General features: G+C 43.5%; 1 long non-coding RNA gene across 1 annotated transcript; it reads right to left on the reverse strand.

Moving 5' to 3' along the window:
- LOC141092312 (uncharacterized) lies at nt 1-27,569 on the reverse strand. The gene is made up of 6 exons (XR_012232760.1): nt 27,319-27,569; nt 8,949-9,053; nt 6,193-7,538; nt 605-2,962; nt 454-530; nt 1-134 (listed from the first exon to the last, which is right to left on the reverse strand). It is a non-coding gene; the product is annotated as an uncharacterized lncRNA (long non-coding RNA).
- Between the last annotated feature and the right edge of the window lie 209 nt (nt 27,570-27,778).

Raw genomic sequence — 27,778 nt, forward strand, 5'->3', positions numbered from 1 at the left:
CAGGAACGTCTCATTTATTTGAGTCAGTGAAAACAGGAAAAAAGCAAAGCGCAGAAAAATAGTTATAACGTTACAGAGCGACTATCTCCAATTGCAGACGTTTCGACCCGTCCTAGGTCTTATTCATTACGTCGCTGTAAGAAAGAGAAATACATAAGTGACATGTTCACTGTAACAATAATTAAATAGCAACAATAAACATTCAAGACAATGAATTACATCTAAAATCAAATCAAAAGGTACTAAAGAAGTCAAAATCCCAGGTTATATACATTAGGATAGCATAATGACATACGCGTAACTTGAAGATGTATGGCATAAATTTGGTATGTACCAAGTGGGGTGGGGGAGGGTAAGAAAGGAGGTTTTCAATATAGCGTACACCTCCATGCGATGTGGAGGAGGTAAATACGTGGCAGAAGTGGCCGACCTGTAGACATGAAGGGTGCTTACTTGTATATTGCTGGAGATAGAGGCAACTGTGGCTCATATAGGGGTAGTCCCCAGTATGCAAGATTATGGGTAGAGAGCTGCAGAGAGAAGGGAGGGAAGAAATAAACACTGCAAAATTCAATGAAGTGGGTGATGTGATACAGTGAAATACCTGTATAGTCCTCAGTTCAGCAGAGTTGTTGTGGTATGCTGTTGGAGTAAGTGGATATAGTTAGAGAGTGGAGGCGGCATGAATTCCAGCTCCTGTACCTGTATTATAGGCTAATAGCGGCGCTCTCACGCCTTGCCCCTGTTGCTGGCGTACTGCTGGGGTGAGGTAGGGGATTTTAAATACCAGCAATTGACACCACGCCGGAAGAACGTCACTGGAAGTGACATGGCACCAGCGTGTCAGAGCCAGTGTGGTTAACATTGTTGGCAGGAGCGATGACGCGGAAGTGACGCGGGGCCGTGTATTCTTGTGCATAGATGTAAACCGAGGTGGTTATCATGGAGGCGGTTGTCATGGAAGAGCTGATGTTTCCAGGGGGGGTGCCTCCTGCGTCAGTCTAATCCCATGTATCTGATGTTATTTAATGGGGGATACGTATACAGTACAGTATAAATTAATATTGTTATTTTAGAATTCTAATAGTAGCTTAGAGGACTACAGGTGTGTGAGGCAATACTCACCAGGGACCTGTTATGAGGACAATCACTGTAGAACAGGAGAAATTTATGTAATAAACTAGCTGAAGAGCCCGGCGTTGCCTGGGCATAGTAACCAACTGTGGTTAGTTATAACAAATTATAATGATTATATTGCACATAAAAACCATGCATCTAATCCTATCCTGTGTGATACTGACTGCTGAGCCATGTATCTAATCCTATTCTGTGTGATACTGTCTGCTGAGCCATGTATCTAATACTATTCTGTGTGATACTGTGTGTTGAGCTGCGTATCTAATCCTAGCCTGTGTGATATTGTCTGCTGAGTCGTGTATCTAATCCTATCCTGTGTGTTACTGACTGCTGAGCCGTGTATCTAATCCTGTGTGATACTGACTGCTGAGCTGTGTATCTAATCCTATCCTGTGTGATATTGGGCTCCCCCTGCAGTCTGTGTCAGAAGGTGGTCTGTGTTGGCACGGTAATAATTTGTTTTACTTCCAGCTTTACAGAAGGACGATAACACCATTGAAAACTGTTGCTGATAGCAACCAATCACAGCTCATTTTTCATCTTTTAAACAGCTCTGGGACAGCGTGGCGAGTTTTGAGTGGCGACTTTTGTGTTTTGACTTTGATGTGGCGAGGTTGGTGTATGTGTGGTGAAATGTGTGCTGAGGTTGGTGTATGTGTGGTGAAATGTGTGCTGAGGGTGGTATATGTGTTGAAGCACGTGGTAGTGTGTGGCGCATTTTGTGTGTGTGTTCATATCCCCGTGTGTGATGAGTATCCCATGTCAGGGCCCCACCTTAGCAACTGTACGGTATATACTCTTTGGCACCATCGCTCTCATTCTTTAAGTCCCCCTTGTTCACATCTGGCAGCTGTCAATTTGCCTCCAACACTTTTCCTTTCACTTTTTCCCCATTATGTAGATAGGGGTAAAATTGTTTGGTGAATTGGAACGTGCGGGGTTAAAATTTCGCCTCACAACATAGCCTATGATGCTCTCGGGGTCCAGACGTGTGAATGTGCCAAATTTTGTGGCTGTAGCTACGACGGTGCAGATGCCAATACATACATACACTTTTTCCCCATTATGTAGAGAGGGGCAAAATTGTTTGGTGAATTGGAACGCGCGGGGTTAAAATTTCACCTCACAACATAGCCTATGACGCTCTCGGGGTCCAGACGTGTGACTGTGCCAAATTTTGTGGCTGTAGCTGCGACGGTGCGGATGCCAATCCCGGACATACATACATACACATTGAGCTTTATTTATTAGATTAACTGGGACACCTTGTACATAAACTGGCATGGTGATGGCTTTAAAGGGGAATGTCACATACTGATAACGGTACCAGTCGCTTACAGAGCCGGGTAATCGCTGGAGAACAAGAGAAATTTATGTAATAAATTAACTGGGAAACCTTGTACATAAGCTGGCATGATGATGCATTTAAAGAGGAATGCTGCATAAAGATATGTACCGTGCCAGTCGCTTACAGAGCCGGGTAACCTGGCAGAGGGCCTGTGGCATTGTGAGAGAATGACAGTACAAGTAGTCCAAACATGATGTATGCATGCAAAATGATTGTGTTGGACTATTTCAGGTACATGTAAAGGGACCGGTATAAGCCTGGTGTGTGTTGTGAACGGGTACTCACCGGTGAGTTGATGGAGGGTCATCTTGTTTGTGGGAAGAAAATGGAAGTTAGTTATTAGTTAAGCCAGTCCATATCCCTGTTGAGTCCCCTGGGTGTCCATGTTTGCAAAGTGTGAATCCAATATGTTTCCCTTTGTTTGAGGAGTCTGATGTGATTTCCACCACGTCTGGGTCTGGGAACTTGCTCAATGACCTGAAACAGTAAATACGCTACTGAGTGTTTTGCTCTGGAGAAATGGTCAGGCAGGGGCAGCCAAATCTTGCCATAGTGAATGGTTGACTTGTGGTTCACAATGCGGTCTTTTTAATGTGCTGGGTGGTCTTGCCTACATTACGTATAGAAGTCCGCAAGGTCACTTAACTACGTAAACAACAAAGTTAAGGGCCTTTTAGACATAGCGATATCGCTAGCGATATCGCTAAAGCGTCACCGATAACATGCACTAGCGATCCTGACCGGGTCATATCGTGGTCGGGATCGCTGGTGCATCGCTAAATGTAACGGGGCCTTTAGAGTCTCATGTATAGAAGCCCTTAATGAGATATGATTTACCCGTCCTGGGGTGTGTTATGTGGTCGGATTTGATCACGTTAGAACAGGTCGCACAATTTAAATATGGAAAGGTGCCATTTCTGCGGCTACTTAGGAAGCGTTGTGTAGGGACGGTATTCGTACTGCCAATGTCCGCCCTAACTATTTTGTCTCTGATGTTTGGGGGTATCCTTCTACACATCAGTGCGGGTGACCTAAATGCCTCTATGTCTGGATATGCTTTAGCCAAGAGGAGCCAGTGTCTCCTGATGGTGACATATATTCTGGGCATCAGGGGGAGACAGACGTGTACAAAGGGGACCCTGTCTGTGTTATTCCTTGGAAGGGGGAAGAAGGTTGTGTTGTGAGGATTCTGGATTCTTCCTCTCTAGCAAGGTCTTGGGGTAGCACCAGTCCTTGAATTTATCTGATATATCCCTGTCTGGCTGTGAGTAGGCTGTGGTCCGAGACGATGTGTGAGACCCTCTGGAATTGCGAGCGTGGGAGGCTATACTTGGTTGCCTTGGGGTGGCAACTAGAATAATGTAAGAGGCTGTTGCAGTCTGTTGGTTTAGAGTACAGATCAGTAGTGAGTAGGCCACTGGGATCCTTGATGACTAATGTATTCAGGAATGAGATGCGATTGGTGTTATGGTTGAGTGTGATTTGTAGTTCATGTCTGATGGAGTTGAGATGGGTAAATAATATTGTACCGTGCCAAATGCAAAAGATGAAAACCACGGAAAGAGGAAAAAATCCTCCAATATTCAGGAAAACACCAAAAACAGGCAGAGATGCTTACCTTTATGAACAGGCCTCAATACATCTGCACTAAACAGGGTGCAGCGGACCCAAGTAAAATGGCAACTGCACAGGTGCAAAATACCAAATGAGACAGCCAGCCTACAATCAGGGATTGGCCGAGTCGCACACTAGTGCAAAAAAAAATCCGTGTGTGGCAGTGTTCACACAGGGAATGCAGAGCATCAGGTTCACAGCCTCTTAGTAACACCACATAGGGGGGCTGCCCAGTGCTAACTATAATGCATCCCGTGTGAACAGAGGCCACAGTTTACAGAACCATTTGGGCGCAACTGCACCCTGAAAAAGATAAAAAGTGCATAAAAACATAAATATATGTAAGGTATTGGTTGATATTCTGGCCATAATACATAAGCTGGCAAACTTCGCCAAGGTTCCTTATACTTGCCAGTCCTACTGTAACATGAAAACCACAGAAAGAGGAAAAAATCCTCCAATATTCAGGAAAACACCAAAAAATGCAAAAGATGTTGCCTATGTAGCTATGGTAACTGATGGAGTGTTGTCTGAAGAGCTCATCGGTGTGGATGTGCTGCTCTTCAAACCTACTCATGTAGGTATTTGCATAAGCCGGTGCCACGTTTGAGCCCATTGCAGTCCCACGTTTCTGGACATAGAACAAGTCACCAAATAGAAAAAAAATCTCGTGAAGTATCAATGAGAAGAGTTCCTGACAGAATTGGGTGGAGTTGGTAGACAGATTAGACTGAGATAGGAGGTGTGACACGGCTTCAAGGCCTCTTTCGAGAGTTATGGAAGTGTGTAGACTATTGATATGAAAGGTACTGTCACACTTAGCGATGCACCAGCGATCCCAACCAGTGATATGACGCGGTCAGGATCGCTGGTGCATCGCTAAGTGGTCGCTAATGAGCTGCCACATAGGCAGATCTCACCAGCGACATAGCAGGGGTCAGGGGTCGCTACTTACCTGTCAGACGCGGCGATCCTGACGTCCTCCCGCCTGCGTCCACGCATTGCTGGTCGGTGCCACAGGAAGCCCAGCAGGAAGCTGACGACGAGAAACGGCCCAGGACGTTCTCACGCGATCAGCGATAGCCAGCGGGGGAGCCGGTCGGAGGTATCAGACATAGCGATATCGCTAGCAATATCACTATAACGTCACAAAACCAGTGATGTTATAGCGATATTGCTAGCGATATCGCTTAGTGTGACAGGCCCTGAAGAGTCACAACAAGGTTCTCCGGTGGTATGGTGGCAAGGTCCCTGATGATAGTAATAAAATTACCTGTGTCCATTATGAATGAGCATGCAGTCTTGGTAAAAGAGGACAGGATTTTCTCAAGGTAAATGGACAAAGGAGATAGAATGGAGTCTGTGGAGGCTACTAACGGCCCAGGGGGGTTATAGAGTGAATTATGGATTTTGGGTAAAACATAGAAAACCGGTGTCACTGGATGTGGGTTATTCAGAAATGTAGCTGTCTGTTGGACAATGGTTTGTCTGTCCAAATAGCGTGTGAGAAGATCCTTGATTTTGTGGTTGATTTTATTAGTGGGATCACTAGGGAGTTTTTTTGTACATGGAAGCGTCTGATAGTTGGCGGCCTATCTCATTGTAGTACATGGTGGAGTCCATGACCACAATGGCACCACATTTGTCTGCAGCCTTGATTGTGATCTGTTTGTTATTCTGTAGTGATCCAAATGCTCATTTCTTCTCTAAAGGGAGGTTTTGATGAGTGGGGAAGAGTTCCAGGTCATGCTGGTGTGACAACTGTTTGATGTCTCTATCTATCAGTGTGATGAAGGTTTCGGTCGCGTGATATGTGCATTGTGGGCCAAATGTGCTGGCATTACGTAGACCCAGTGAAGAAAGCTCTGGAACAGGGACGTCACCTGAGGGCGACACTCTGTTTGCGGAGGTCTCGTTCAGCAAGTCGAAATGAGTTTTCAAATGAGCCGAGCATTAGAAACGCTGGAGGTCCTTTTCCAACTGGAAACTGTCCCAGTTGGGTTTCAGACAGGATAACCCCTTCTGTAGTGCTGAGAGATCCGTAAGGGAGAGTGTGTAACTGGAGATGTTCATCAACAGGTTGGGTGTCTTACCTGGGATCGGGTGGTCATTCTTTCTCTTTGATCTTCTTGTTCTTTGCGTTGGTGTCCACCCCTGCAGCCTTTCCCTAAAAAGGTGGTCTGCTCTGTTCGGTAGAGGTGTCACTTCCGAGCTGAAAGACCTGTTGAGACGTGGATCTCGGTAGCATCGCCGTGAATTCATGCCTGGGTAGTCGTTCCGTCGATAGACCCGATTATTGGTGTAGTCTTTGTTGTCTCGTTATTATTATTTATTTATATAGCACCATTGATTCCATGGTGCTGTACTGTACATAAGAAGGGGTTACATACAAATTATAGATATCACTTACAGTAAATAAACTTACAATGACAGACTGATACAGAGGGGAGAGGACCCTGCCCTTTCGGGCTTATATGCTACGGGATGGTGGGGAAGGAGACAGTAGGTTGGTGGGTTGCAGCAGTTCCGGTGTTGGTTGATGTGATATCTCCGGTAGTGGTGAGAAAGAAGGAGGTAGCGGGGTCATTGCAGGCTGTAGGCTTTCTTGAAGAGGTGGGTTTTCAGGTTCTGTCTGAAGGATCCAAATGTGGTTGAATGTCGGACTTGCTGGGGCAAAGAATAGGGGCAATTCGGGAGAAGTCTTGGAGGCGGTTGGATAAGGAGCGAATAAGTGTGGAGGAGAGAAGCAGGTCTTGGAAGGACCGGAGATTACGTGAGGGAAGGTATCGGGAGATTAGTTCAGAGACATATGGGGGAGACAGGTTATAGATGGCCTTGTAGGTCAGTATTAGTAATTTGAACTGGATACGCTGAGGGAATGGGAGCCAGTAAAGAGATTTGCAGAGGGGAGAAGCGAGGAGAGAGATGAATTAGTCGAGCAGCAAAGTTAAGGATGGACTGGAGAGGTGCAAGGGTGTTAGCAGGGAAACCACAGAAAAGGATGTTGCAGTAGTCAAGGTGGGAGATGATGAGGGCATGCAAAAGCATTTTATTAGATTGAGGGTTGAGGAAAGGATGGATTCTGGAAATATTTTTGAGCTGGAGGCGACAGGAGGTAGAGCTTGGATGTGCGGTTTAAAGCAGTGGTCCCCAACCTTTTTTGCACCAGGGACCGGCTTCAAGCAAGACCATTCTTCCATGGCCCGGAAGGGCGGGGATGGAGGTGTGACAGGGGCGGGGATTTGGTCATAAGGGGGCGGGGCTATGGACACGGTTGTAGTTTAGCAGTGCACACTTATCATTTAATTATAGCATTTATAATGTGACTCAACTCACCATAGGTTTTGAATGAGTGGGAGCACCTGGCTTGTTTCTCTGTTTCAGTGGAAGCACTGGGCTACTTCTACTGATGACCGTCACTGCTAATGATGATTGGAGCCTACAAGGAAATGGAGCATTGAGCGCTTAAGAAAAATTGTACTGGAGTTCTGTACATGCTGATAATTTTCTAATCATGAGAAAATGTATGTGTGGTTCCCCCCGTCCTGTCCAGCTCTGTGTGGCTCCCCCTGTTGTATGCATGGCTCCCCTGTCCCATCCTTGTATACATGGCTCTGCTCCCATCCTTGTATACATGGCTCCGCTCCCACCCTCCCATCCTGTATACATGGCTCTGCTCCCACTCTCCCATCCGGTATACATGGCTCTGCTTCCACTCTCCCATCCTGTATGCATGGCTCTGCTCCCACTCTCCCATCCTGTATACATGGCTCTGCTTCCACTCTCCCTCCCTTGTATATATGGCTCTGCTTCCACTCTCCCTCCCTTGTATATATGGCTCCGCTCCCACTCTCCCTCCCTTGTATATATGGCTCCGCTCCCACTCTCCCTCCCTTGTATTTATGGCTCCGCTCCCACTCTCCCTCCCATGTATTTATGGCTCCGCTCCCACTCTCCCTCCCTTGTATATATGGCTCCGCTCCCACGCTCCCTCCCTTGTATATATGGCTCCGCTCCCACTCTCCCTCCCTTGTATATTTGGCTCCGCTCGGCTCCCCCATCCTCCCCCATCATACTTACCCTCACATCGCTGAACTTCCTTCCCATCGCTGAACTTCCCTCCCTGCATCTCGCGGCGCTTCAGCTCCTGTGCGGAGCAGTCACATGCTATCGCTCATTAAGGTCTTTGAATATGGATGCCACACCTATGGGAGATGAGTGGCGTCCATATTCTTGACCTTAAATGAGCGGTACACTTGACCGCTCAGCGCTGGATGAAGCCGCCGCGCCAACAGGGACCGCAAGGTATCAGCTGCTGCACCGCCGCCGGCTCCCCTTGTGTCCACGGACCGGCAAGGGCACTGCAACGGCCCGGTGCTGGGCCACGGACCAGTGGTTGGGGACCCCTGGTTTAAAGGACAGGGCAGAGTCAAAGGTTACTCCGAGGCAGTGGACTTCTGGTACTGGGGAAAGTGTGATGTCATTAATTGTTATAGCTAGGTCGGGTAAGGAAGATCTGTGAGATGGAGGAAAGATGATGAGTTCAGATTTGTCCATATTGAGCTTGAGGAAGCGATAGGAGAAGGAGGAGGATATGGCTGATAGACACTCTGGGATTCTGGACAGCAGAGAGGTAGATAAAGGTGGTACTGGAATCCGTGGGACTTTGAGTTGCTTCAGACCAAGTGTATAGATTGAGAAGAGTAGGGGTCCTAAATCAGAGCCTTGGGGGACTCCAACAGAGAGAGGGTGGGATGAGGAGGTGGTGTGGGAGTGGGAGACGTTGAAATTTAGAGCGTTTCCTTTATTGTAATAATTCTTGCAGAACACCAGAGATTGTCAGCCTTACTTTTGAGGTTGTTCCCATCGGCTGTGGGGTGTGTGGTTGTCAGTTGTGTCTCAATGGCCTGGATACTCCGCTGGGTCTCAGAGATAGCCTTTTGCAGATGTTCAACTGTAAGAATGATGATATCTAATGAGCATTTGTTTAGAATTTTTTGAAATTTCTCACAATAGTCTTGGTTATCCGCGAATAACGTAGGTCTCATGTGGCTCCTCAGACCCCTCTGAAAGGCTATGACAGTCCTTCCTGATTGGCTGTGCTATACCATGTGACATGATGGCCGCCAAGGCATTTTGGTGGAGCCCACCTAGCTATGTTCGAGGGTCATGTGAGCCTTCTCTGACAGATCTTCTCTAATATGTAAAATGATCAAGACCACTTTAGGAGAAGCAAATCACAAATTCTTTGAATTTGTCAGATTCAGAAAATCCCTAAGCTCTGACTCAAATTTAATTTAGCAGTAAATAAATTTGCTCATCTCTAATGGATATAAATAGTCAATCAAAGCACAAATTGGAGTGTCACTTGCTTGCAATATTTTATTCTCAGAAACCAACACCTTAGGCTACTTTCACATTAGCGTCGTGCGACGCACATCGCAATGCGTCGTTTTGGGGAAAAAAACGCATCCTGCAAAGTTGCCCGCAGGATGCGTTTTTTCTCCATTGACTTACATTAGCGACGCTTTGTGACGCATTGCCACACGTCGCATCTGTCGTGCGACGGATGCGTCGTGTTTTGGCGGCCGCGACGCACAAAAACAGTTACATGTAATGTTTTTTTGTGCGTCGTCTCCGCCATTTTCGACCACACATGTGCGGCCGAAACTCCGCCCCCTCCTCCCCGGACATTACAATGGGGCAGCAGATGCGTTGGAAAACTGCATCCGCTGCCCCCGTTGTGCTCAACTTTCACAGCGTGCGACGGTACGTCGCCCCGACGCAGGACAACGGCCGTCGCACGACGCTAATTTGAAAGTAGCCTTATATAAGTATGTGCATTTCTTATGCAATTTATCCTCAAAGGGCAGTGATCCAAATTTCAAAACAAATTTTTATTTAAATTTTTGTATTTTTCAGTGTAGGTTATAATATAGAAGCAGCCTAGCCGTCATGCTTTACATTGCCAAACACTGTTGTTGCTCTCTAGTAACTGCAATGTCTTCTATCTGAAGATGTCAGTGATTGAGGGCTGGATTTTCTCGTATCTGCTTTCGTACGGTCATGTGCAATCGACTTGTATGAGCAAAGTTATCTGGATGACAACATGTAGGAGTTTTGCTTACTGCGATCAGACCTGTGATCTTGTAATTACCTTCTTGGCTCCAACACAATCCTGTATAAGTATTTAACTATCACGTGGAAGAAACCAGCAATTTCAATGAGCAAAACGATTCTGGTTGTGGAGCTGCTTTTACATTCATGCTATTTACATGTCAGTCACCTATTTATATCTTTATAGACACATGATTAGTGAACTTGACAAACCAGTACCTAATTGAGGTGTTAAGGTGCTCAAGATGAATCCAGGCTCACTTCAATATTTTTAAATAAAGGGTTCTATAGGATTTCATAAATCTGGTCATAGATAAATGGAGTGGTTTAAGGGATTCTGGGACAGGCCCTTTGTTAAATTAACAAGGTATTATAGTTTTAGCTACAGTGCAGTTATCAGAGCTGTCTTACAATGAGCTGAAAACCTATGTCCATCAAATGAGCTGTCACGATCCATTTTGGATCTGTCAGATTCTGGATTCTCTGATGTAGACTTTTTTCCTTTCGGGCCATCGGGGATTAATGTTGGTTTTTGCCCCCAGTGGCCGCTGGTGTTACCACGTTTAGTCTGTTGGTGGAGACCACTCTCGCCTTCCTATATAAGGTCACCTGGCACACCAGCTGACTGTTGGTAATAGCAGGTCCTTTGCAAACCAACCTTTGAGAAGAGAGGAGCTATCTGGAGCAGAGCTTTTTGCAGCATATCTGGAGCAGTGGTGTTTCTGCTGAAAGCTGAGTTCGGGTGCCTTACTCTGCTGCCTCGAAGTATTGGCAGCAGATAAAGCTAAGTTGTTTGTTTTTCCCAGTCCGTTATTTTCCCTTGTGTTGAATTAGTGCAGCGGTGGGACCAGTTTCCACACTTACCAATTCCCTACTGAGGGATAGGTGCAAGGTGAGTGAGGGACTGAGGTATCCGGGTCGGCGACAGGTTGAAAGAACCAGTATAGGGAACGTGAGGACAGTTCAGGGAACTTCCTTAGGAGAGTGCAGGAGGTGTCCCTTTCCCCATTCCCTATTGCAGGGCCCACCGTTGTAATTGTGTCCCCAGTGTCCCCTTGTCTGTCGTGGTTGTTTCAGTGACCGACCGATCATCGGGTCGCGTCACACAGGGCCAAGTCACATCGTGACATTATTACCAATACCAACCCTGAGAGGCGGAGTCCTCGTACGAGGAGGGGTCGGAGGAGGATGGTAGTTCCCTCTCTGAATTGTGGGGGTGTGAGTGTTGTGACACAGGGGGACGCCTCTGTAGTCAATTCCGTGAACAGTTCACCATCTTGTGGCAAACGAGTGTGTGGCAATAAACGTTCAGGTCCAGACCTGTGTGTGAACGAGTATTTATGGGTGTCCACCAAAAACATCCGATGGAGGTGTGCTGCTGTGGTCTGGAGTTCTAAGGTGATCGGGCCGTATCGGGTGTCGGCCGTTCTCGGCTCGGGGACTTACTAGCTGGAGTTACCCCCAGTAATGCCCATTCACAACATGTTCCCCAGGTCGGCGCTCTGGAGATTTGTGGTGCCTCCAAAGCATACAATGCCACTTACATCTGCCCATATTTGCCTAAACCTGAGAGTCAGGTAGTTGCTGAGGTGAACTCTGGTGGGGCTGGGCGTCCTCACCATAGTTAGTTTTCTGCTGAGGTGCAGTGTTGAGGGTCCAGATGCCCCTCATTGAAGGAGGGATACTGTCACAATCCATTTTTGGATCTGTCAGGTTCTGGATTCTCTGATGTGAACATTTTTCCTTTCGGGTCGTCGGGGGGGTTAAAGTCGGTTTTGCCCCCGGTGGCCGCTGGTGTTACTACATATTTAGTCTGCTGGTGGAGACCACTCCTGCCTTCCTATATAAGGTCACCTGGTACACCAGCTGACTGTTGGTAATAGCGGGTCCTTTGCAAACCAATCTTTGAGAAGAGAAGAGCTATCTGGAGCAGTGCTTTTTGCAGCTTATCTGGACCAGTGGTGTTTCTGCTGAAAGCTGAGTTCTGGTGCCTTACTCTGCTGCCTCGAAGTATTGGCAGCAGATAAAGCTAAGTTGTTTGTTTTTCCCTGTCTGTTATTTTCCCTTGTGTTGTATTAGTACAGCGGTGGTACCAGTTTCCGCACTTACCAATTCCCTACTGAGGGATAGGTGCAGGGTGAGTGAAGGCTGCGGTATCCTGGTCGGCGACGGATTGAAAGAAGCCGTATAGGGACGTCAGGCTAGTTGAGGGACACAGCCTCAGGAGAGTGCAGGAGGTGTCACTTTCTCTGTTCCCTATTGCAGGGCCCACCGTTTTAATTGAGTCCCCGGCGTCCCATTGTCTGTCTTGGTTGTTTTAGTGAACGACCGATCGTCGGGTCGCATCACACAGGGCCAAGTCCCATCGTGACATAAGCAGGACAGATTTGTAAGTACTCAAATTAATCAGTGAATGACATCAAGCAGAGATCTTGGAAACTGCAAGCAATTGATAAAGCATATTGACAAATTGTTTAACTTTGCGCTTGGACCGATTTGCATGAGCCCTTACAAATACATTGGGTACGGAAAGTATTCAGACCCTCTTTAAATTTTTTTCACTCGTTTCATTGCATCCATTTGGTAAATTTAAAAAAAGTTCATTTTTTCTCATTAATGTACACTGCACGACTGAAAAAAAACAAATGTAGAAATGTTTGCAAATTTATAAAAAAAAAATAAAAACCGAAATATTACATGGTCATAAGTATTCAGACCCTTTGCTCAGACACTCATATTTAAGTCACTTACTGTCCATTTCCTTGTGATCCTCCTTGAGATGGTTCTACTCCTTCATTGGAGTCCAGCTGTGTTTAATTAAACTGATATGACTTGATTTGTAAAAAGAAAACTTGGCACTCAGCTTAGTGAACTGTAGAGTCATTTTAATGCAGTCCACAACACAACATTTCGGTCCCAGAATGGACCTTCAAAGTACCGACTGCTCAATGTTATGATGTCCAATATGGTGGGTGATGAATGATCGGTTAGTTAATAGATATTCCTTCAAGAGGTACCAGTAAGTGGTCAGTCAGAATACTGACTCAAGTGGCTACGGTGCATTTAACATAGAGTTCAAGAGTCCACTTGACTCAATAATAATTATTATTATTATTATTTATTGTTATAGCGCCATTTATTCCATGGCGCTTTACAGGTAAGGAGGGGTATACATAAAAACAAGTACAATAATCTTAAACAATACAAATCATAACTGGTACAGGAGGAGAGAGGACCCTGCCCGCGAGGGCTCACAATCTACAAGGGATGGGTGATAATACAGTAGGCGAGGGTAGAGCTAAAGGACTAACTTGTGTTATTCTAGGCACCCTTATGATTCCAGATGATATTGTAGTGGAACTGACCAGTGGTGGTCAGTGGGGAGTGTGCCCGGCTCACAACGCGGTGTCCACGTTGATTTGTAAGGGCGCACACCTGTCTATATAAGACCTCATAGCTCACAGTGCACATCAGACCAAATGAGAATCATGAGCCCAAAGAAACTGGCTAAGGAGCTCAGAGACAGAATTGTGGCATGGTACAGATCTGACCAAGGTTACAAAAGAATTTGAGTTTTTTTTCTCATTAATGTGCACTCTGCACCCCATCTTGACTGAAAAAAAACAGAAATGTAGAAATTTTTGCAAATTTCTTAAAAAGGAAAAACTGAAATATCACATGGTCATAAGCATTCAAACCCTTTGCTCAGACACTCATATTTAAGTCACATGCTGTCCATTTCGTTGTGATCCTCCTTGAGATGGTTCTACTCCTTCATTGCAGTCCAGCTGTGTTTAATTAAACTGATGGGACTTGATTCGTAAAGGTACACACCTGTGTATAGAACACCTCACAGCTCACAGTGCATGTCAGACCAAATGAGAATCTTGAGGTCAAAAGGAACTGGCCAAGGAGCTCAGAGACAGAATTGTGGCAAGGCACAGATCTGGCCTAGGTTACATAAGAATTTCTGCAGTACTCAAGGTGCCTAAGAGCACAGTGGCCTCCGTAATCCTTATATGTGCATGGAAGGACTCACATCCAGTTGAAGTGTCTGCTAACATCGCTGCTCACCCTCACGGGCCAAGTTGCCATCAGACCTCTACTATCGTTACGCCCCTGCATTTAAGACCTTTTGATTAACCAGGTACCTCTACACCAACATTCACTAAATAAGAACTCAGCTGCCAGTAATGCAGCTCATTGGCCCTTAGGAGTCCTCTGGTACAATATACAGTACAAAGAAAACTCAAATGTTCTCTTTAGACAAACTTAGAATCAGAAAATTGAGTTTATGCAAAATGGCTTATTGATGTTGGACTAAAAGTGCTGATAAAGCAGTGAGTCTCTTGACTTAGGGTACCGTTACACCTAGCGATGCACCAGCGATCCCGACCAGCGATATGACGCAGTCAGGATCGCTGGTGCATCGCTAGGTGGTCACTAGTGAGCTGCCACACAGGCAGATCTCACCAGCGACATAGCGGTGGTCGGGGGTCGCTACTTACCTGCCAGACGCGGCGATCCTGCGTCCTCCCGCCCGGCTCCACGCGTCGCTCGTCGTCACAGCAGGAAGCGGCCGACGAGAAATGATCCAGGAGCTTCTCGCACGATCAGCGATAACCAGCGGGGGAGCCGGTCGGAGGGAAGTATCACATGCAGCGATATCGCTAGGCTCTTATGTTTGTATGATACTGGCTTATCCAGTAATGCTGAGTCCTCGGATCAATAAAATCTAGTATAAAAGCGGTTTTATATGATAGGATGCAGCACTGGGCATCATGAAACAGAATTACAATTTACCAGCCGTTATAAAATTAGACAGCAGGGTGTTCCCGGGTCACATTATACAAAATTACAGCACGTTTATTATAATGTGTTTGCTCACTTCCTTACAAGATCAGGATTAGCTGCATTTGATATTTTACATTAAAGTATTACAGATGATATCTTACATCCAGGGTGAGTGCATTTCTTGGGATAGGCTGTGCTAATGAGTTCTTAGGGTATGTGCACACACTGCAGATTCACCTGCGGGTTTTTTCCCGCGGAACCGCAGGTAAAGTGACCTGCGGTTTTGCAGCGGTTTGGCCTGCGGTTTTGCCCTGCGGTTTGTCACCTGGACAATGGATTAGGTGGCAAACCGCAGCAGAATCCGCAGAAACAATTGACATGCTGCGGGAAAAAACCAGCAGCTTTTCCGCAGGTAAAAAACCGCAGCGTGAGCACTGCGGTTTTGAAAACCCATAGGCTAACATGGTAAAAGTACCATGTCTGCGGAACTGCTGCAGTTCTGCAGGGCCAAAACCGCAGCGTGTGCACATACCCTTAATGTTCACAGATTGTAGCTAAATAGTATTATAGGGAGAAGTGTAACCTTTAAGAGAGTTGGCATTCTAGAATATATTTTGTGTCATTGTTGTAGCACTGAAAAGCATTAAAATTTAATTCTAGCAGAGTTGGATATGATGCATGTCACTGGGACTTTTGAAGGACTTAATCCAAGAGGGCATTCACAGACAACCTACATCAACTCTGTGACGGTGTATTTACACCAGTGGATAATAGTGAAGAAGCATTGTAGAATCATTATGTCCCGATTATCCACCATGCCGTGATTAATAGACAAACTAGCACCGATTGATTGTATCAATTATATGCTAGAAAAAAAAATTATTGACAGCACCTTGCCCCATATAAACAGGGAATGTGCTGCTGTTGACATGACACTATGGTGAAAAAACGATGTAGTACAGATTTGTGTTGTCAGCTTGTGCAAAAAAAAAGTCCAATAAACGCGCACAACGTGCCCCAGTAGGGTAGGTTCACACGAGTGTATAAAAAATAATTTTCATCCAGAAAAGCGAGACGATTTTTCGTCTCACTGGTCATCCATGTACAATCATTTTTTTTCTTTACAGCTGAAGCTATTAACCCCTTTACCCCCAAGGGTGGTTTGCATGTTAATGACCAGGTCAATTCTGACCACTGTCCCTTTATGAGGTAATAACTCTGGAACACTTCCATGGATCCCGGCGATTCTGACATTTTCTCATGACATATTGTACTTCATGTTAATGGTAAAATTTCTTTGACATTACTTGCGCTTATTTGTGAAAAAAATTAAAACTTTGAAAATTTCTCAATTTTCCAACTTTTAATTTTCATGACCTTAAATCACGGAGATATGTCACACAAAATCCTTAATAATTAACATTTCCCACATGTTTACATCAGCACAATTTTGGATCCAAAATTTTTTTTGTTAGGAAGTTATTAGGCTTAAAAGTTAAACAGCGATTTCTCATTTTTACAACATCATTTTTTTTGGGGGGGGGACCACATCACATTTGAAGTCACTTTGAGGGGTCTATATGATAGAAAATACCAAAACGTGACACCATTCTAAAAACTGCACCCTTGAAGGTGCTCAATACCACATTCAAGAAGTTTATTAAGATATGTGGTGAGCACTTTGAACCCTCAAGTGCTTCACAGAAGTTTATAATGTACAGTCGTAAAAATACAGTGCTGTGCAAATTAATTGGGACAAAGCATTTTTTTAAGTAAAATCGGAAATTGGTTACCAGTCAGTGATTCAAACCACTGACTGGTAACCAACTTATGATTTTACTTAAAAAAATGCTTTGTCCCAATTAATTTGCACAGCACTGTAAAAATCATATTTCTTTTCACAAAAATGATCTTTTCGCCCCCAATTTTTTTATTTTCACAAGGGTAACAGGAGAAATTGGACCCCAAAAGTTGTTGTCCAATTTGTCCTGAGTACACCTATACCCTATATGTGGGCATAAATCACTGTTTGGGCGCACAGCAGAGCTCGGAAGGGAAGGAGCACAGTTTGACTTTCTCAAAGCAGAATTGGCTGAAATTGAGATAGAACGCCATGTTGCGTTTGGAAAGCCCCTGATGTGCCTAAACAGTGGAAACAACCCAATTACAACTCCAGCCCTAACCCCAGCACACCCCTAATCCTAACCCTAATACCAACTCTAGCCCCAACCCTAACCCTAGCCCTAACTTTAGCCCAACTCTAACCCTAATGGAAAAATGGAAATACATTTTTTTTATTTTATTATTTTTCCTTAAGTAAGGGAGTTGTTTTACAATGTTTTTTATTATGATCACTGTGATAGGGTTATTATACGGTTAATAACGGTGATTGCAACACCGGAGTTGATAAAAACCGACCCGAATCATGTTCTCTGGGGTCTCTGCTACCCCTGGCAACCGAGACCCTAGAGAAATCCCGACACTGGGGGGCGCTATAACCTTAAACCTCAGCGCCATTAAAAAGCGGCGCTGTGGTTTAAGTACCCTTAACTGCCACCGTTAAAAGACGTATCGCTGGAAGAGCAGGGGAGAATGATGAGAGCCGTGTTGAGCGCCGGAGAACAGCGCTTACTGCAGCGCTTCTTCCCTGGCGCCCGTCCATGTGGTACTGATGCGGCACACAAGTGCCACAAGTATTACACAAACAGACACTGACATCTCCGGCACCTGAAATATCAGGATGTGTGAAAGAGGTGTTATAGCGGGTTTTTATGTTTGGCTGCTGTCACATGCTAAAATACGCTTTTTATTGCAAAAAATAGTTTTTGCATCACCACATTTTGAGAGCTATAATGTTTCCATATTTTGGCCCACAGAGTCATGTGAGGTCTTGTTTTTATTGGTACCATTTTCGGTCACATGACATTTTTTGATCGCTTTCGATTCCGATTTTTGGGAGACAGAATGAGCAAAAACCAGCAATTCATGAATTTCTTTTTTTTTTTGGGGGGGGGTTACACCGTTCCGTGTGTTGTAAAATTGATAAAGCAGTTTCATTCTTCTGGTCAGTTTGATGACAGCAATACTTCATTTATATCTTTTATGTTTTGGTGCTTTTATACAATAAAGACTATTTTATATAAAAAATAATTTTTGCATCGCTTTATTCTGAGAGCTTTAACTTTTTTTTTATTTTTTTGCTGATGACGTTTTAAGGAGGCTTATTTTTTCCGGGACAAGATGATGTTTTCAGCGGTACCACATTATTTATATCCGCTTTTTTGATTGCGTGTTATTCCACTTTTTGTTTGGCAGTATAATAAAGCATTTTTTTGCCTTGTTTTTTTATGGTGTTTACTAAAGGGGTAACTAATGCAACAGTTTTATAGGTCAGGTTATTACGGACATGGCTATACCAAATATGTGTACTTTTATTGTTTACATTTTTTTAATTCAAATATTTATTTATTGATAGAATAAATACTGATTTTTATTTTTTTAAATATTTTTACAATTATTAAAAAACTTTTTTTAATTGAATTCTTACTTTTACACTTTGTCCCACTATGGGACACTCATTTTGTGCAGGCTGATCGCTTCTATAGCATGCATATCTGCATGCTATAGAAGCTGTCAGCGCTGCAGCTTCTGCACACTGACCTGAGAGACTTCCTGATCATCACTGCGCATGACAGGAAGTCGCTCAGCTCTGGAGACCCCGATGTCGTCATGACGACATCGTTTCTCCATGGCAGTGATCGGGACCTCGCATCACGCCGCGGGGTCTCTGATCCAAAGGCAGAGGGGCTATGAGCCCCTGTGCCGGGTCCGGAACGCTTAGATCTTATTTGATCTCAGTGTTAAGGGGGTTAAAGTGCTGGAAGCGGTCTGTGACCACTCCTGGCGCTTAGTGCCGGGTGTCAGCTGTGAGAATCAGCTGACATCGGCCGTACATCCCCATGAGCGCGGCTGATCGTTAATGATGTACTATCCCATCCATGGGCAGTAAGTCCCAGGGCACATGGATGGGATAGTATGTCCACTGTCAGAAAGGGGTTAATCATTTACAAGACCATTTACAGTTTCCTATGTTATAGAACTGCAATGTAGTCATAAAAAATGGATGGTATACTATGGCTCCATATGACATCAGATTTTTTTTTTTTTTTTTTACACACCCATAGACTTGAATGGAGGAGTCCCATTTCCGGAAGGCACTAGTGCATGTGACAATTTTTTTTTACTTGCAGATTTGGTCAGCGAAAAAAAACTGCTAGTCTGCACTGCCCCATTAAATAATATTCGTCCGAGTGCTGTCCTCTATTTTTCAAGTGTGAATAAGCCTTAGGAGAGATTGACTACTATGGGGAGCTATTAGTGTGTGATGGGAAGATCAACTGAATGACCAGGTGGTAGAGAAGGCAGCCCAGTGACATCAAATATGGCTGACAGTAAATAACTGTAGTGGTTCATATATGTTGGCCAAGAATCATGTTGTAGAATTGCTCATTTTCAATTGTCCCATCTATTCAGGCAGGTGAAATGCTTGTTCATTAGTAGCTGCCATGATTTTGAGAGCTTAGGGACGGAAGTAGAATGATAATTTGATGACCAGTTGACTAAAAAGCCGCCTTCACATAAGCAAATATGGATGATAGAGAAATAAAAAAACACTTTGATATCTACTTTCTGTCGGTCAGGTTGTAATATTTGAAGCCAGAGAGAAATGAATTGGTGGCACTCCGTGATTCAATAAAACAATTCTTCTTTATTCAGGACAATCCATACATGGATGCAGGGGAGCAGGTACACAGGGGGACGATGGCTGTTTCTCGTCGCTCAGACGCTTCAATGGTTCCAATTCTTTGGAATCAGTGAAGTGTCTGATTGACGCATAACGGCCATCATCCACCTGTGTACCTGGAGTGCCGCCAATTCATTTCTCTCTGGCTTGAATTTTTCACGACGCCGCTCGTTCCAGGTGCTGCACCTGTGATCATGAAAGCCCACACACTGCTGTGTCCGCTGAGTAAGCTCCAGAAGGTATGCTATACATTGTTTGGTGCTGGTTTTTCGCAATTGCTACAGGTTCTAATGTTTAGCTGCTTCAGGCTTCACTTCTCTTTTACTGTGTGAACTACTTGTCTTGTATATGGAAAATATTTACTGCAATTACTGTATACAGCTTTGGCTACTGTCACAATCATCTTTCCTGTGCGATCTTTATACACATACTGTATTATCAGAGGTATCCAGACAGTACCTAGCGCTGTCACTTGGGTGTCAGGATGATTACTTTGTTCTGCAGATCTGACAGGTTTTCATGAGGTTGAATTATTTAAGATGACATCATAAGATCGAAACATGCAAACGATTTCAACACGCTACAATGCTTTGAAGTGCTTGTCGACAAGTGCAGAGATGTAAAAAGGCACATCTGAGTTCTAGGAGGACAATTATCCTATAATAAACCACATTCCAAGGCAGATGGGATTCAAGGCTTGTACTACTCTCAGAGATGAAACTAGCAACTCTCCCCAGAGCTGGCAGGAGACCAGAAAATATATTGCTGCTGACATTCTTAGGGTTTGCAGACGCACAGTGGATTTTGGGGCTCTTATTTCTATACTCTACTAGCTCCAAACTGAAAGTTTTGTTTATTCTTCCAGAGAATGTGAATATGACATTTTCCTCAAGAATTGCAGCATATGCAGTTTGAGTATAGGTGTGGAATCAATTTTGAGATAAAAAAAAATGTCAATATGTCACACAGCTTTCTAGAACTCCTGACTGTCCAATCTGCCCAGGTATGCATTACAGGAGTGAGTGTTATCATTTGACACTTGTGGTAAAGCTAAAGAGTAAAAAAAAAAAAAAGCGCACAATAGGTCATCACTAGGGCAATAGATGATGTTGATTGTGTTTATTTCCTGATGAAGGTGTTTGTTCAACTCTGAAATTCCTAGATTAATAAAATTGCTCTGTGTTCAACACCATAATCTCCACTGGATATCTTCTTAATCAGAATTGCAGCAGATTTATCCATATATTCCTTTCTACTATAACATTTGCCATTTAGGAGTGAGTATAATCCTGTGCAACCTCTTCCAATGAAGTTGTAAAGGTCGGCTTATTAGTTTGCAGGACAATTGGGATTTCTGAGGGTAGGTGTACACGGTCAGTAAACGCTGCGGATTGGACGCTGTGTACTTGCGCAGTGTCCAACCCATAGCGTCTAGATGTTACAGCATAGTGGATGGGATTTCAAGAAATCCCATGCCCCCTATGCATCCAGAGATGCCTGCGGATCACCCGCGGAGATGGACATGCAGCGTGTCTTTCCAGACTGCAGCATGACAATTTATCTTGAGGAGACGCGAGCCTCCGCAAGATAAATCTCACTCGTACAATGTGTTGGACGCGGTGATTCCGCATGGTTCAGTAACACATGTGGAATCACCTGCATTCAATAGCCCGCAGCGCTTTGGACGCAGCGGACATGTTCTGCTTCCAAAGCGCTGAGAACCTGACCGTGTGCACCTACCCTCAATATTACCATATATACCATGAAAGTATCCAGTGATTTCTGTGTATTTTGCTGGGTGGTTAACAATGTAACAAGACTGATAACATGTCTGGGAGCTGCAGAACATAATACAGTAGAGATCTTGGCTGCTAGCAGAACGGTATCTAGACAAAAAATGCACTGCTGAAATAGATTGTTCTGAGTTTGTTTTCACATAGGCTAAAACAATAGATTTTCAATAGAACACGTATCAACAAGTGATGAATACAGACGCGCCACAAACACTGCAAGAATGTAGATGTTTTTAGAAACCCTATTTCCTCGAGGATGAACATTTCTTCATGATCTAGGAATTGATCAGTGGTTATCCTATACAATATACTACAGATTAACAGAAATGTGACATATGAAAATTACACACAGTTTAAATCGAGTTATTACGGTATATATCTTAAACAAATGTTTGTAATTTTCACTCTGGCCACTGTTTAATATAAAGCTCATACTTCCCCCTCCTGTATAGATCACTTCTCAGCAGCCATCTTCTTATTATCATAGACAGGACTACATCAGAAGATCGCACCCATATTTAGATGACACGGAACCCACCATTCACAATAGGTATTGGACACAGCTCACCTCCTCCCCCTCCCTGCACAATGACCTCTGCACAGAACACAAAGCATTCCCATAATCCTATGCCACTAAAGTTAATGATCTATTTCCTATGATCCATGTGGCTCCTATTAAGCATATATCTGAATACTGTTAACAGCAGCTCAGGCAAGATGGTCACTCTATAATCTTATGCCCAAAAAATTACAATCAGAAAGCGCAAATAAATTGGAGAAAGAATATGCATCACTATCTGGTTACATCTATATATATATATATTTAATATTCTATGTGATATGTGATACACTTCCTTTTTAAAGCTATGGACATGTATCACATAGATTTTATTTTTACAAATCTTGATGGTTACCTATTAGTAAAATAATACATGCTTCATTAATTTATTCATTTTCAGACCTACATATATGTAGTTTGTAGCTTTTTTCAGGTTCCAGATTTTTTGTGTGTGTCTCTCTAAGTAATATAGGCTGCATATGAGATCTGTATGTATCCAGGATGCTGCTGGTTTTCACTGCTCATATATCGACACAGCTTCTTACCTGCACTTATTTCCTCTTCATGTATGTCCTATCAGTATGTCTTTGGAGTGTGGGAGGAAAATGGAGAACCATGCAGAAACCCATGCAAACACGGGGAGAACATACAAACTTGGTGGAATTTGAACCAAGGGCCCCAACGCTGCAAAGCAGTGCTAACCACTGAGCCATCCTTGTCCCTTTTTTTTTTATTGATCTGCAATTATTTCCAGTGGTGTACACTAATGTGAATTTACGATAGTTGGTACTTTAAGGCCATGTGCACACGTTGCGGATTCTGCTGTGGATCCGCAGCAGATTTTGCAGCATTGTACAGTACCATTGTATTCAATGGAAATTAAAAAACGCTGTGCACATGCTGCAGATTTTTCCGTGCGGATTTGCTGCGGTTTCAAATCCGCAGTATGTCAATTCTTTGTGCGGAATCCGCAGCGGTTTTACACCTTCTCCATTGTAGAGGTGTCGAACCGCAGGCAAACTGCAGGTCTTTTGACCTGCGGATTTTTCCAAATCCGTGCGGAAAATCTGCATCACCTTCCACTACATGTGCACATGGCCTAATATGCTAATGTAATGCCGATTTCTGACTACCAATCCTTTTGTTCTCACACAGATAAGCCATTGCCAGACAAGTCTGGTGGCTCTCATAGAGATCACAGGAACACTCAGCCAAGTGAGCGCTCCTTCGTACGGAACAGATGGCCGAGATAGTTTCCGTCAGAAACATTATTCGGCTGACCACTATGAAACGTCTAATATGGGCTTTAAGTGAATGTGTCAAATGACCTATTGTTTGGGTCAAGTTTTTGTGTTGAATGTAGTTTTTCTAAATTTGGGCATTTTTTAAAATGTCCTCTTTATTAAAAGTAAAAATGAGAAAAAATGGTTAGCTGGCCACAATAGTCAGACCAGATCCTATCTTTTGTATTGAAGTGTCAAATTCTGTGCAAAGGAAATTGTGAAGGAAGAGTGTACAGCTATGACCTAATTGGTGGATCCTGTGCTATCAGCTGTGCATAAAAGGTGTTACCTGTCATTGTACTCCTGCCTTTGATAATATGGAGCCTCTCTGTGAACCCTTGCTGGAAGAACAGGTATTATAATAAGTCTAAAAAAGCCCTTGTGGCAAATGTAAAAATGATAAGGTTACTAAATATATATTATGTAAAAAAAAAGTTTTTTATAAAGATCACAATCTGAAATAAAAAAAAATTGAATTTTCTTTTTTCAAATCCAAGGCACACAAAAACCTTTTTTAAACAAATACATAATTTTGTGATGATGCACTCCCTTTAAAGCTCTCCATAAACATACAATAACATCAATTTCCCATGTTCTGCGTGGCCAAATGTTGCTTTAATAGTGTTAAGGAGATACATGACTTTCTGGACGTATTTGTCTTCGGGGGAAAAAAAAAGGAACATTGCGACTTTCAACCTTGGCTAGCTGTGCATATCCCAGACATAATATTTTATTCTTGGCCAAACCCAATAAAATTAGTCATACTAAAACTTCATGAATATCTGCATATCCCGTAGCATAGCATATCCCATATGTGCAGTTTCAGACTGAAATGAACAAGCTCCAGTGAACACAAGTTGTAGGAATCCTTCCCTGAAGGGGCCCTGCTGCATCTATGATCTTTATTGCTGTTTGCTTACATTGCAACCCATTTGGGGATGCCAAATTCTGTGACTGATATCAGCTGCTTCTATATACTGTTGTAGCTTTGTATTCTGTAGTACAAACATAAAATGTAGCAGACCTTGGAAGAATTAGCTAAGAAGCTGCTCTTACATTGACAAAGTAATTTTATTTGTGGACTAAGCTGAAAAGGCATGTTTTTAACCCTTTTCATCATATAGAAACCAACAAAGCTTTAATTAGTAACTGGACTGAAGCCAACCAAAAAGTCACACTCCATCAATGCACATTGCATGGATACAATACTAATAGCACCTTTCAGCCAGGCCAAATTCTCTGGCCTAATACCTCAAACTTCTGCAAACAATGTGTGTTTGCTAAGATTTTAGAAAATCTTTTAAGACTTTGTTGTCCATTCCTGATTTATTAGCAAAACAAGGCTTGAACAAATACACCAGGAGGCAGGTAGCAAGTCTAGGACTGGATAAAGACCATTATTATTTATTTGTTAGTTTCTTTGGGGGAATTGGGGGCATGTAAAAAAAACCAAAAAACGTATCTAAACTCAAGACTGGACACTGACGTTAGACAGATGTCCACTAATGATTCTCAAACCAAAGCCGCCATGCTTGTCTGACGATTTTATATTCGCAAAGCATGTCAATTTATGCTTCTGATATCAATGTGACTCTCTACCTTCACAATGCAAAACTCGTATTGGTAGAGCAGCCATCAGGCCATACATTGTGGTCCAAGATTGGATGACCGAAATCCACGGACGTGTAAGTAATCCTTAGCAGCCGAGTTGTATCCAATTGTAAACCATGAACCTGATTCGCCAAGACTAGCATTTTGCACATTAGTCTTAATGAACAGGACCACAGGTGTAAGATCCACCTAATTTATTAACAGGAGCACATCACTTAGGCTAGGTTCTCATTGCGTTAGTGGCATCCATTTAATGCATCCGTTACTAAGTGACACGCTATGTAACGGATGCGTTAACGCACCCATTGCCAGCCATTATAGTAACGTATCCTACCGCATGTCAAATTCGGCATGCACAAGCGATGTTCCGATACTTTGAGACGCACCCGAGAACGCGGTCTACCATGTTTTCGGGTGCGTTGTGTCTAATGCACAGCGATCGGAAGCGTTCGCTGTGCACAAACCTCCATTGCTAACGCATGCCGACGCAAGGATACCTTGCGTTAGCGTGATTGACGAAAATGGTCAATTTTGTCCATCAGCGCTAGTGCATCAGTTAATGGATTCCACTAACGCAATGAGAACCTTGCCTTACCAAAACTCTGCAGACAGTTTGCGTTAAGTAAACTACAGGAATTGTCAGGTTGCCACCGTTATTCTGGCTAAAACGATACCTTGATTGATGACATTCATCTTGTGGTTGTTGTTTAATCTGTATTTGTAGTTTTCAGTTAATGAGATTCTCGTGCTTTGGGGCAGCCTGTGGATGGGGTTTTATGTGGTGCTCAACTTATGACAGGTCACTGATCCTTCAGTGACCAGTCTCCTATTTAGCATAATGCACATAAATTATAGGCTTAGAAAAAACAGGAAATCCACGAAAATGGCGGCGGCGCATGCTCAGTAGCAGCTATCTCTTACCAATAGATTCTACTGCGCAAGTGTCGCCACCGGCACCATTTTGCTGCAGCCAAATTTTTTTCCACCCTTCAGCAAAATGGCGCCGCTGCCAATTTGCTGTAGGAAAAAAAATTTGGCTGCAGCAAAATGGCGCCAGCGTCAGTGCTTGTGCAGTAGCATCTATCCGCTTGCCGACACCATTTAGATGGAGGGGGGAAAAAAATTGGTGCTGTAGCGATTGCACAGTAGCATTTATTGGTAAGCGATAGATGTTACTGTGCAGGCACCGCCGCCGCCTCCATTTTGCTAAATGTACATTTTTTTTTGTAAGCCTAGAAATGATATGCATTATGTAAAATATGAGGCAGGTCACTGAAGGATCAGTGACCTGTCATAAGCCAATACAGATGAATATGTAAGCGGAGCACCACAAAGCCCCGCCCATAGGCCACCCCGGAGCATGAGAATCTCATTAACTGAAAACTGCAAATGCAGATTAAACAACCACAAGATGGATTTCATCAACCAGTGTATCATTTTAATCAATATGATGGCGCCGACCTGACACTGTCTGTAGTTTACTAAGCACAATCCTGCTAACACGCTCGGTTTAATGAATTAGGCACGTCTTACAACTTGCGTGTGTCTTTGCCATAAATGTTTCTCCAATCAAGGACTAGAGTACATTTCTGAAATAATTTACACCAAAGTGGCGTAAAATGACAAGTGTCACATTTTTGTGCAACATCAAGTTGAGCAAACACTTTGCGACATTTGAAGGTGTGTTAAGAAAGCGCCTTCATGAATAGAGCTCAATGATCTCTAAACCAAATAGTTTGGACTCCAGTGGATTCATGTTAAGCTGCACTGATACATTGTAACAAACGCAGGACATCTAGAGAGATGGATATTGCCGCTGTGTACTTGATTCACAGAGGTACATACTATATAATGTTAATAAACTCAGTTGATAGAAAAATTTGGTCTGTACAAGGTCTCAGTTTCTGGATTTAGGCAAGGATAAAAAAAAATGTTGCTGAGTTGCAATACAAAGTAAATTAGAAAATTGCAGAACTTCTCATTATACAAAGATTCCTTTTTTTTTTAGTTTACATCACAGCAAACCACCCTTTTTAAAAGAAAAGGCATTTTGTAATATATTATTTGAGGCTGAAGAATGTGGAACACTGGGTCACTATTACCATGGGAGCTCTCATGCTCCAGGAGCTTCTACTTCTGGACCTACTTGAGTTGTAGTTCACTATATAGTCTATATGGCAACTTTCCTATAGAACACTTTGTTGACCGGCATGAGATTTACCATATACAGCCTTTTCAAACAATGTAACAGCACTTACCGGGTTAAACATGAATAATGTGGAATCATTTCAGAAGAGAGAGGTCAGCACTGTGCTTTCCTGACCTTGCATTCAAGCAGCTAATCTACAACAGGAGCTTTGCACACTCAGAACCCAGGAATTTTCATTTATTGCATATGGCCAGATCTGCACTATGCAAGTGACTCCTTCTTTATTAAGCCTGTGAAACAAAGTATAGCTGTGAGCAGGAAAAAGTCATCATGATTGCAGCAGGAATAAAGAGCTCACTACAAAATTGTCCCACTGCACACTGCCAATGAGCTGGACCACCCAAACTCTTCACCATTATCTTTCTTCAGACACCCAATCCCTGCATTACAACAAGTACAACACCCTTGGACATCCGCACAGATGTCTGAATTATTTACAGAATAAATCTTTGGCCATAACCCGGCTTGGGTATTCCCTTGCATTTTTAAATAGGTATAATCAATGTACC

The sequence above is a fragment of the Dendrobates tinctorius genome, unplaced genomic scaffold (genome assembly GCF_039654945.1).
Source record: "Dendrobates tinctorius isolate UK_male_01 unplaced genomic scaffold, ASM3965494v1 ptg000059l, whole genome shotgun sequence".
Classification (NCBI taxonomy): domain Eukaryota; kingdom Metazoa; phylum Chordata; class Amphibia; order Anura; family Dendrobatidae; genus Dendrobates; species Dendrobates tinctorius.